A 13353-nucleotide genomic window follows, 5' to 3' on the forward strand; every position below is an offset into this window, starting at 1 on the left:
GAGTTTTGTTAAAATTTGATATTCAATAGAGTTTGATTCTCACTAAAAATTTAGTATTTTTTTAATGTATTATTGTTATTCCTTGAAAAAATTTATACTCATTCCGTAATTGGGTGTATGTGACGTGTGCGATTGACAAAAAAAAGGACGTGCGTCGATTAAAAATATAATAATAAATATTTCGAGAACAATCCTCCGACCATGTGGTTAAAATGAAAAAGAATAAGAGTGTCGAAATCAGACACGATCTACCATCTCGACATAGTTTAATACGAAAAAAATCAGATTTGGGTTTAGGTTTTTCGGGTTCGGGTCAGATCGAGTTGGACCCGATAGCTGACCCGAAAAAAATGATCGGGTTGGGGTTGACCCGAGTTGATCCGAAAATTTTAATTTTTTTTATAAAAAATATAATTAATAAATGTTGCCTACATTTTTATATATTTTATATCTGAAAACATATTTATTATATATTTATATCATAAATTTTCATAATTTAATATTTATTTTGAACAAATTTATTTTTTAAACAATATTTTATTTGATTTAGTAAATTTATTTTATTTTTTACAATTGTACTTTCAAATTTAAATCATATATGCGTGAAAGATTTTGTTATTATGTGTTTGAATTAAAATATTATTAAATTTTTTTTGAATTTTATTTAATTTTCTTAAAAAAAATTAGAATCGAGTTCATCGAGTTGATCAGGTTGATTCGAATTTAGGTTCGAGTTTAGAATTTTTGGATTATCTTGGATTCGGATTGAGTTCGAATTGAATAATTTTTAAATAATAATATTGTTCCACCCACCCAATCCAACCAAATTGACGGGCTTAAAAAGACGAGAAAAGCGAAGGGTAATACGGTCTCAAGAAACACCTGGTTTTCCCCGCCACTCGTAACGATACGAAGCTTAGATCAATCGCAGCGAGACCATCCGCCTGACTTCCACCTCAGTCTCGCGCAAAATGGCGTTGATACATGTTCAATCTACGTTTTCTTCTTGATATTCAAAAACCCATTACAGGAACTCGTTCATACTGAGCTCCCAATCGAGTTTTCTTAGTAATCACTGGCCGTGGGAAGCCAACGCCTTGAGGTGTTCAGGAAGGAGGAGAATCGGAAAAATGGTGAAAGCGTGCGTCACATTGGAAGAGAAGAATTTTCCGGAAACGGGGAGCGAATGGGGGAAGGTTTCGGCTGTGCTGTTTGATATGGACGGAGTGCTATGCAATAGTGAAGAGCTATCCAGATTGGCTTCGGTTGACGTTTTCGCAGAAATGGGAGTTCAAGTCACGGTTCAAGATTTCGTGCCTTTCATCGGCACAGGTAGATTTATCTTTTGACGCCAATGATTATTCTTAGTGTGCAATTTTGGTCAACATTGTCCTTAGCTTGACAGAATTTAGCTTCCCGTATTCTAAATTTTGGTTATGGTTCTTGCTACATTGTGGTGTTAGAATTTTTTCTTAAAATCATGTTTCTTTCACATATCTAAACATGATAATCAATATACGGAAATAAATCGAGTATTACCTCCGACCATTGAAAAATTTTGATTTCTCTACTTTTCTTTCCGGTTGAAGTCTTCGCACTTCATGCTCTCTGTAGATGGTGTATATTTCTTATGAGGTCTGTGCTTAAGGATGTCAATCGTCTCTATTTATAGGCGTCTCATACCATCGATGAGTTATTGCGGGAGCACGAGATTCAAAAGAAAAATTGTTTACGCATCTCAATTTTTCTAAAGTTGAGGTTGCGTACTCAAAATTTGTCAAAAGATGTGTACAATAGTCGTTGCCATTGTTGACACACGTTTTTTTTATTTTCCTTTTGAATGATATGAGTCATTTTTCTTACATTCTCCCACTTGACCCATATATCTCATTTACCATATGAGAAAACAAAACACATGAATCATGGCGATATGTCCTCTAAAACGAGTATTATCTTCCATGTATTACAATGCATTATGTATCTCAATCTGTATAACTTAATGAATAAACCTTATGTTTATTCGAGATCCAACTTTATTGATATATCTCAAATCAATGAATGTGTGCACAATAAATATGAGAAAATATCACATCATAGTTTCATTAACTTTGTTCTTACAACAAAATTACATAAAGGAACCAAGTCCCATTCTTTCTGTATTATTCCTAAATTTCAATGGTGGCATGCCTTTAGTCAAAGGATCCGCAATCATCAATTCAGTGTTAATGTGCTCGATAAGGAACTTCTTATCTTTAACACGTTCCCGTATGGCTAAATACTTAATGTCGATGTGCTTGCTTCGACTACCACTTTTGTTATTTTTAGCCATAAAAACAGCAGCTGAATTGTCACAATATATTCTTAATGGCCTAGATATCCATGATTCTAAGCCTCGAAATGAAACTCTTCAACCATACACCATGTGAGGTTGCCTCAAAACAGGATACGAACTCAGCTTCCATAGTGGAAGTAGCAGTCAATGTCTGCTTTGCACTTCTCCAAGATACAGCTCCACCAGCTAGCATGAAAATATATCATGAAGTGGATTTTCTTGAATCAATGCAGCCAACGTAGTCTGAATCAGAGTAGCCAATTACTTCCAAATTCTCAGTTCGTCTGAATATAAGCATATAATCTTTGGTCCCTTGAAGGTATCTCATTACTTTCTTTGCAGCTTTCCAATGGTCTAAACCTGGATTACTCTGATATCTTCCCAACATCCCAACAACAAATGCAAAGGTTTAGTGCAAACCTGAGCATACATTAAGCTTCCGACAGCAGAAGCATAAAGAATGTTTTTCATTTGTTCCCGCTCTAGATCATTCTTTGGGCATTGGCTCAAATTGAATTTATCACCTTTCACAACTGGAGCTATACTTGGTGAACAATCTTTCATCCGATATCTCTTTAAAACTTTGTTGATATAGGTTTCTTGAGACAGACCTAAAATACCTTTAATTCAATCTCTATGTATCTTAATGCCAATGACATAAGATGCATCGCCCATATCCTTCATATCAAAGTTTTTAGAGAGAAATTGTTTCACCTCATATAACAAACCCTTGTCGTTGGTTGCAAGTAATATATCATCCACATATAGAATAAGGAAACAAATCTTACTCCCACCGACCTTCTGGTATATACATTGATCCATGGGTTCTCAACAAATCCGAATGAAGAGATAACATCATGAAATTTTAAATACCATTGACGGGAAGCTTGTTTCAATCCATATATAGATTTCTTAAGCTTACAAACCAATTGCTCACCATTACTAGAGAAGAATCCTTCAGGTTATTTCATATAAACCTTTTCCTCTAGTTCTCCATTGAGAAAAGCTGTTTTCACATCCATTTGTTGCAAATCTAAGTCAAAATGTGCAACCAATGCTAGAATTATACGAAGAGAATCTTTTTTGAATACAGGAGAAAAATCTCCTTATAATCGATTCCTTCCTGCTGAGTGAATCCTTTAGCAACGAGTCTTGCTTTATACCTTTCAATGTTGCCTAATGAGTCTTTCTTTGTTTTGAATACCCATTTACTTCCAATGACTTTTACACCATCAGGCAAATGAACAAGATCCCAGACGTCATTAACTGCCATAGAATTCATCTCTTCTTTCATAGCATTAAACCATAATTTTGACTCATTACAACTCATGGCTTGTGAAAACGTTTCAGGATCATTTTCGACTCCGATGTTAAAATCCGATTCTTGTAAATACACAACATAATCACTAGATATTGCTGATCTTCTTATTCTAGTAGATCTTCTGTGGTTGCTTGGTTGATCAACAATTTCTTGTTGTTCTTCATTAACAACTTGATCTACTGGATTTTCACCAGCGATTTGTGGAACTTCAGTAACTGGTTTTCTAACACCCATTTGATCTTGAGGGGTGTGAATAACGACCAATCTGTCATTTGAATAAGAGGGTTGTGCATTAATATGATCATTCTCAAAAACTATGTCATGATCACTCCCACTAATCAAGTCATTTTCAAGAAATTTTGCATTTCTTGATTCCACAATTCTAGTGTTGTGAGATGCACTATAGAATCTGCGCCCTTTGGATTTTTCGGCATACCCAATGAAATATCCACTTATGGTTCTTGGGTCCAGTTTCTTTTCATGTGGGTTGTAAACTCTTATTTCTGAAGGACAACTCCAAACGCGTATATGTTGCAAACTCGGTTTCCAACCTTTTAATAACTCAAATGGCGTCTTTGGGACAGCCTTAGTTGGAACTCGGTTTAATATATACACAACTGTCTTAAGAGCTTCAGTCCACAAGGATTTAGGAAGTTTAGAGCTACTAAACATGCTCCTCACCATGTCCAATAATGTTCAGTTTCTCCTCTCAGCTACGCCATTTTGGTCCGGAGAACCAGGCATAGTATATTGGGCAACAATCCCATGTTCCTGGAGAAACTTCGCAAATGGACCAGGTGCTTGTCCATTCTCAGTGTATCTACCGTAATATTCTCCACCTCTATCTGTTCTCACAATCTTATTATGTTTTCCATATTGCTTCTCCACTTTAGCCTTAAAAACCTTAAAGGCTTCAAGTGCTTCGTTTTTGTTATGAAGTATGTAGATATACATGTATCGTGAATAATCATCAATGAAAGAGATGAAGTATTTCGGACTTTGCATGTCCATATCTGGACAACAAATATCTGAATGTATGATTTCTAATATTTCTGTACTCCTCTTGGCACCCTTTTTAGACTTATTGGTCTGCTTTCCCTTAATACAGTCCACACAAGTCTCAAAATCAGTAAAATCTAAAGTACTGAGTACTCCATCATTTACTAATCTTTTAATTCTCTCTATGGAGATGTGTCTCAATCTCATGTGCCACAATATAGAGGAATCTTCATTTATAACACATCTTTTAATACCTCCTTGAACATGCATAGTGGTGTTATTATTTTGCTAAAGAAATAGAGAAAAGACCATCAACCATTGTACCATTTCCAATAAGATTTGATTTATAAAACAAATTTATTGATTTATCCAAAAACTGAAATGAATAACCAAGGGGTACAAGTTTTGAAACTGAAATTAAATTCCTAGAAAAACTAGGAACATAAAAGGTCTTTTCCAATTTTAAAATATAACCACTATTCAACACTAGGCAGCAAGTCCCAATAGCCTCCACATGCGAAGACATCTTGTTTCCTGAATAGATGCTCCGTTCATTTTCTATTGACTTCCTTAGGTTTTGCATACCCTGCAAGGTATTTGCAACATGGATTGTAGAACCAGAATTAATCCATCATGTGTTATAAATCATATTAACCATATTATATTCATAACAGACAAATGAAGTAGGAATACCTTTCTTTTCAAGCCATTTCCTTAAATTTATTACAATCCTTCTTTATGTGTCCCGTCTTTTTACAGAAGAAACACTTGAATTCTTTCTTGATGTCAGGTTGGGGAGGGATTATTCTTTTCCCTTTTCCCTTGACTTTGGCTTGCTTCTTATACTTTCCTTGTGTAGTCATAAATACATTATCACTCGTTTCCATTAACAACCTTCCTTCCTCTTGAACACACATGGTCATTAATTCATTAATTGACCATTTATCCTTATGTGTGTTGTAGGAAATTTTGAACGGTCCATATTGCTGTGGAAGAGTGCATAAAATGTAGTGCACAAGAAAAGTCTCAGACATTCCCACTTCAAGTGTCTTGAGCCGAGCCGGTATGTCCCGCATTTTCATTATGTGCTCTCGCACACCTCTCACACTGGTGAGCCTTAATGAAGAGAATTCCATAATTAGGGTGCTTGCAAGTGCCTTATCTGAAGATTGAAACTGTTCATCAATAGCTTTAAGTAATTCTTTGACATTATTATGCTGGTCGACAGAACCACGCATACTAGCAGAGATTTTGGTCTTTATGAACATTACGCAGAGTCGATTAGATCGCTCCCATTTTTCATAAAGATCAGCATCATCCGGAATGCTGATTTCAGTAATAGCAGATGGTTCGTCTTTCCGTATAGCATAATCAATATCCATCCACCCTAATTGAAGAAGAATTCTTTCTTTCCATATTTTATAATTATCGCCCTTCAGTTCGGGAATGTCATATTTCATATCAGAAAAACTCGCAGGTTGCATAACTGCACAAAATATCATATGCTTAAAATTTTTGAGAAAATATCATGTTTTACCAATGTAATTCATGTTTTAAAAAATCTAGTGATATAAAATTTGCATGTGGGCTAAAATTTTAATTCAATAAGATTTTTCTGTAACTTTATGATAAAACTATCATAATGTATTTTCCTTAACTCCTGTGGGTAAATTAAGAAAATATAATTTGATATTTAACCTAATTAGTTATATAAATATAATAAAAATCCCCGTGGGGTAAAATTTATTATGTTTATATAATTAATTACAATTGATGTCCATTATGTGATCCAAATCCACTTAATGCATAAATTTTCATAATTAAGGATGCTGTGACTATTCCTCAATTATTTAAAATTATACGGTTCACTGGACAAAATTTTGGCTTTACTTTAATACTTTATATAATAATTATTTAGTAACATATTCAACATTTTCCAAGAGTGCTCCCAGGAAAGATAGGTAGTGCTAAGGCCCTTTAAATACCTAACTCCTAGTCAGAGCAACATTCCTCAAGGAGACCGGTGGCAAGTCAAGGCAGTTTAAACGGATCTATGAAAAACTCCCTCAGATCATGTTTTCTTACGTCACCTTATAATTATTATTTAACTTAATTATCCACATTTATGTGAATCTTTGTAAACCAAAATTTTTCATTAAATAACTTTATATTCACATTTTTACTTAATATGAACAAATATGTTCCCCATCAGTTTTTCTCTTCAATCAGAGTAGTGATAAAGTGAGGATCACATTTACGTGAAAATGTGGACTCCTTATCAGTTTTTCTCTTCTATCAGAGTAGTGATAAAGTGATGATTATTTGTTCATTTGTGAACATCTGAAATATTTTATTTTATAATACTATATTCACATTTTACTTGATACGTACATTTTAAATTATAAACAATTCAATATAATTTAATATGAACATAATGTGAATATTTACCAAAATATTTTTCAATATCATTTGCATTTAAATTTCAAGTAAATGCAAACATAATATTAAATTTGCATATGCACATCAAACATTTATCCATAATATTTGACATTATATCTAACATGCAAAAATAATTTCTAAACATGTATTAAAAACTACGTCGAACTTGGAATTATTTTAATGTGTACAAATTATTTAACCAAATGCTATATGTATACCGAATTATACATATAACTTAATAACACATTAATAATTATTTATTTATTTATTATTATTATTATTAAAATAATAATAATAAAATTTAATTGTTATCGTGGGTCCCGCATTAATTAATTAATTTTTTTTAAAAAAATAAATAAAATTAATGCATTACCGACACAATACATTATTGGTAGCAAATGAAAACAATTCATTCATTGTTTTAAATGTGTGGATGCATGTCAGTCAACGTGGGAGCCCATCCTCTTATTAATTTATCACAATGCATATACATGATTGTTTCAGAAAGGTTATCATGTTCTTCAAGCTTTCTTCTTCGGATAATTTTCTTTCAATTGCTCATTTCATTTCTCCTCAGAAAATTTATTTAAATTTCAAGACTTCAAAGTAGAACTTCAAGCATAACCGACAACAAAATTCTCCGAAGAAATTTTTCTGGTAAATTTATTATGTTTGAACTTCAAATTCAAATTTCTTACGTAAAACTTCCAAAAAATTATTGATATGAAAACAAATATTTTCAAGGCAGAGGTATCACTGCTCTGATACCAAATGTTAGAATTTTTTCTTAAAATCATGTTTCTTTACGTATATAAACATGATAATCAATATGCAGAAATAAATCGATTATTACCTCCGGCCATTGAAAAATTTTGATTTCTTTACTTTTCTTTCCGGTTGAAGTCTTCTAAGCACTTCACGCTCTCTGTAGATGGTGTATATTTCTTATGAGGTGTGTGCTTAGGGACCTCAATCGTCTTTATTTATAGGAGTCTCATACAATCGATGAGTTATTGCGGGAGCACGAGATTCAAAAGAAAAATTGTTTACGCATCTCAATTTTTCTAAAGTTGAGGTTGCGTACTCAAAATTTGTCAAAAGATGTGTGCAATAGCCGTCGCCATTGTTGACACACGTTTTTTTAATTTTCCTTTTGAATGATATGGGTCATTTTTCTTACATTTGACACTATCACTTTACACACGATAGAATATAGTTATAAATCTTAAGATGTTACGATTTGAATCGCAGAGGATATTGTTTGTTTCCTAATTTTTGTTAAGGAGGGTTGGTTTGGCAGGTTTTAATGTTGATGTTTTTTCAGAACGTATGAATGGGATATGAGATTGAATTTCTGGTTAACTTTACTGATTGAGCTTCCTTTTCTCTGTCGTTCATTGTCTCCTGCATTGACTTTGGGGGTGAACTTAGTTTGAGGGTGAACAGGGGGACCAGTTATGTGACTGGGGAATGGTGATGATTTAATTTGTATTTTCAGATTAAAACTATCAATTTTCAAATAATTACAAGCTAAAAATTGAAAATTGTATGATTTGAGTATCACTCGTGACTCGACTGCCACGCCCATGGGAGCTATAGCAATTTTGAGGCCGTAGTTCAAACTGTGTCAGGTTCTACCTGATCTGAATCTTCCATGAAATAATCAGAATTGATTATTGGGGGGTTATTGGTCTACCTTTACCTTTCCCTTTTTTTTTCTTACTTTTATTTTTCATCCTCTCACATATTCTTTATTTCTCTACTCCCCCTTCCTTGTATATTTCTGCATATATGATTGCATTATTTCTCAAATAACACTCAGGTGAAGCCAACTTCTTAGGAGGTGTTGCTTCTGTGAAGAGTGTGAAGGGATTTAATCCTGAGATGGCAAAGAAGAGATTTTTTTAGATATACCTGGATAAGGTATCAACCAATAACTTTGCATTATTCCTATTTATGTTTTTTGTAAAATCCAATATAGTTCATAATGTTGTTCTCTTTTTTACAGTATGCAAAGCCAAATTCTGGCATAGGTTTTCCGGCCGCCTATGAACTTCTAATACAGGTATTATGATCAACAAATACGTTGGTTGCTGTTTTCTTTGAATTTCTAAGTAATTGTATGATGAACAACAGTGTAAAGACCGTGGACTTAAAGTTGCTGTGGCATCTATTGCTGATCGTATAAAGGTCTATGCTAATTTAGCAGCTGCTGATTTGCAGTTGTCCATGTAAGTTTATTTGTATCCATCTCACCGTTATTATTAAGTCTTAGTTTTCAGTATGTCATCTATTTTTTTGAGGTTTCATTACTTGTTATGATTAGATACGCATATGTGCCCATATATTTTGTGAAACTGTATCATATAATTTAAAAGCATTCTCCAGCTTCTTTACTGCTTAGCAGACCTTGTGATGCTATGTGTAGTGATTATAATGAACAACTCACACAAGAAATCACAGGATAACACAATAACCTACATCCACTTTGACCATTAGATGGTTGCACTATCACCGATCCGAAGAGAAACTTATAGGTTGTTTTTCCCAAACCACCACACACACTCAAGAGTAAAAGATACAAGATTACACTGGAGATGTTCTACTCAATAATAGCTTCTAGACTGCTACTCTCACACAAGAAGGAATACACGAAGGATCAAAACTAATCTTCTTATCACCTGCCAACTATATATACTTATATGTGTGTAGGTGAATATGTCATTCATCCAAGTCTTCAGGTTCAAACCCATACTTCTGTTATGACTGGTAACTTGCGGTTGTTGAGTCTCGATCTCCTACACCAATCTATTTCCCTTGTACATTTATCTGATTGCGTTTAACCAACCTTGACTCTGTGGGCAGGTGTGAGCATAGTTAATCCACTAGGTACGTCTAATCCTAATTGTGATCACCTAGTGCATGGTTCCACCATTTTTGAAATGTCTTGAAAAAAAATGGGTACACGAAGGGTCAATCGGATCACACCTTATTCATTAGACACCTAGGAGAAGGAAAGATCTCAGTCCTCATTGTTTATGTTGATGATATTGTCCTTACGGGAAATTGCATTGAAGATGGCGCATATAAAGGCCTTACTCTCAAAGGAATTTGCAATGAAGGATCTTGGACTTCTTAAATACTTCTTGGGAATGGAAGTGGGAAGGTCATCTCTTGGGATTTCAATCTTTCAAAGGAAATACGTGCTAGACCTGTTAAAAAAAAACAGAAATGTTGGGAAGCAAACCGGTAGAAACACCGATGGATGCAGTATACCGAGTTCTAAGATATCTCAAAGGAAATCTAGGCAAAGGGTTGTTTTTCAAAAAGTCCGCAGTTCGAGACATCAAAATGTATAGTGATGCTGATTGGGCTAAATCCCACACAGATAGACACTCTACTTCAGGGTATTGTAAATTTTGTTGAGAAATCTAGTAACATGGAGAAGCAAGAAGCAATTTGTATATCAAGCTCTAGCTCATGGGATATGTGAAGGTATGTGGTTGAATTCGATTTCTCACGTAATTAAAGTTTGAATATGGACTAGCCGTGGAAGTAAGGTGTGACAATCAAGCAGTGATAAGCATAGCCAAAACTCCTATCCACTATGACCGAACAAAACATGTTGAAGTGGATCGACATTTTATAAGGGAGAAGATTGAGAATAAAGTCATTGAGCTCAGTATGTTCCTACTCAGATAGAAACAACAGACATATTGACTAAGGCACTTCACAAGCCTAGTGTTGAATAGTTGAGTTCCAAGCTGCAAATCATCAATATATACAACCCATCTTGAGGGAGACTGTTGAATATTGGATGAGATTTTTAACTAGTTGGAAAAGATAGATTAATATTTGTATTTTAAAGTTTGTTAGGTTAGATATTAGTAGGAGATAAAACACCTTCAACTAGGAAGACTGGACTCTATGAATGAGTGTTTTGTATCTTTTATTTCTTAACACCAACGAAATCAGTTTTTCAGCCTATATGTTTCCTTTCTTTAACTTTAAATAGAAAAACTTGCAATTTTCCAAAACCAACGGGGCGATTCCGATCCTTTTATGTTTTTTTTAATCCAACAGACAAGTTTATACAAGCAATTTAAACTTGTGCCATAACTATGTGCAAGTAAATCGGCTTCCCTGATTTTAGGTAATTGTAACAGTCGTAAGCATTTGATCTATTCCTCTGAATACCAATGATCATCTCCCTTGTAAAGGATACACTATGTAAAGACATTCAGGCTTATGAATGGATGTGTGCAAACGTACTTGGGTGATGGGCTACTTTCACTTACCATGGATTTACAACTCATATTATTAATTAGGATTGAAATTCACTACTATACAAAATTCTGTCAAACAATGGCATTGTATCGTGTAGTTTTTGTCTTTAGCCTTCTTTGAACTTTGATGATTGTACTATTTTTTCAGTTGTAAGCAGGATCCAATTCTTCAAAATCATTCTGTAATTTTAATAATTGCTATTTTTAATTTCTTTACCTTTTGGGAACTTCCATTATTTTTTTGAGACAGTTCTTGAAGCACTTCGTTTGCACAACCTTCTGGTATCTCGTTGGCACCGAGTATGCTGAATTAAAGAAGTTGAATATAATTTCTTACTTATCTTGTACAATGGAATTATTTCCTATTTATATGTTATATTTTTATGTTTACTTGAATAGATTTAAAGGAAGCATACATTGTTGATAGTGAGAGTAGCTCCATTCGAGCACTTGATCTACGAACAGGAGGATCAAGATTACTAGCTGGTGGTGATCCAATGTTCTCAGACAATTTATTCAAGGTACTTCTCTCATAAGGAACTTTTGCATCCTTTGAGCTCCTAGTAAATCCAACCTAGTTCTTAACATGAGTGTTGTGCATTTCCAGTTCGGGGACCATGATGGAGTACGATCCGAAGTACTTCTTCAACATCCGCTCGGTGTTTTTTGTGGAAATGGTCAAATTTATATAGCAGACTCTTACGACTCTTACAATCATAAGGTATTTCATAGTCCATACTGATAAGTCCAAGCTTGCCAACAAGAAATCCTTGAGTTTGTGTTGACAAACCTTTTGTGAGTAGGTCAGCTAGTTGATTGGATTTGGGTATACATTCAATGCTGATAATCTGTTCATCCAGCTTTCCTTCGAAATTGCCCATACTTCAACATACTTCGTTGTATCATGATGAATGGGATTGTGAGTTCAATTGACAGTTGATTTGTTGTCACAATATAGCTGCATAGGATCACTGCATTTTATTTTTAGTTCTTTCAACATTATCCTAATCCAGATAAGCTCACAAAATTCATGTGCCATGGCTCTATACTCACTTCCGCTTCTTGCGACAAAGGTTATTTCTTGTTGCTCCGAGCCACTAGATTCCCCCACACTACGATGCAGTACCCTTATGTTGACTTTCTATCAGTAACAGAACTAGCCCAATCTGGATATGTAAAAGTACTTGCTCTTGGATCATCAGTTTTTGGTGAAAAATAAACCTGTCCGAGTTGTTTGTTTCAAACATCTCAAGATCCAAATAGACTACATATAGATTACACATGGTGATTATATTGAATTACCAGGCTAGCTGGAAATGCAATGTGAGGTAGATGAGTTTCCAAAATTGATATCTTCTGCATCCATCGGTTTCCCTTCAAACATTTTCTTTTATTCCCCAACTCAATCAGTGTCTTACTTGACTTACACCCAAGTTTAGCAACAGGAATGAAGGTTTCAATGTAGTCAATACTTTGAGTGAATCCCTTGGCAATCAAACATGCTTTTTGCGCTTCAATTGAGTCATCTGCCCTGTACTTGACTGTAAATATCCATTTGCACCCCCGTTATGTTTTTCCCTCTTGATATTTCCACCAAGCTCCATGATTATTTTATTTCAAGGCACACTTTTTCTTGAGTACCACAACTCTCTGTTAAAGAACATCGATATCTTCTTGAATTGACCTGGGAATAGTTACACTATACAGTTTTGAGGTAAAGGCACAAAACGAAGAGGAAAGATTTGAAGGAGATGAAGGTTGCCAGTTGCCACCATAAATATTTGATACCTACCACTAAATTTTTCGTTTGAGATGGATATCAAATTTATTCTCATTCGTGTCTCGTATTCACTGTAGGACTACATATGCATAAGATAGCAGTAGCAGAGATGCGTATGTTAAGATGGATGAGTGACAAAATGCGAAAAGAGAATTAGGAATGGAGGATTATGAGCTATTTAGATACGGCCCCCATA

The 13353-nt window shown here is 34.3% G+C and overlaps 1 pseudogene; it reads left to right on the forward strand.

Moving 5' to 3' along the window:
* Nucleotides 1-854: 854 nt before the first annotated feature.
* Nucleotides 855-13353, forward strand: part of LOC142525852 (protein SUPPRESSOR OF QUENCHING 1, chloroplastic-like) — a 31327-nt pseudogene continuing 18828 nt past the window's right edge.

This window comes from Primulina tabacum, chromosome 15, assembly GCF_025594145.1.
Source record: "Primulina tabacum isolate GXHZ01 chromosome 15, ASM2559414v2, whole genome shotgun sequence".
Taxonomy (NCBI): domain Eukaryota; kingdom Viridiplantae; phylum Streptophyta; class Magnoliopsida; order Lamiales; family Gesneriaceae; genus Primulina; species Primulina tabacum.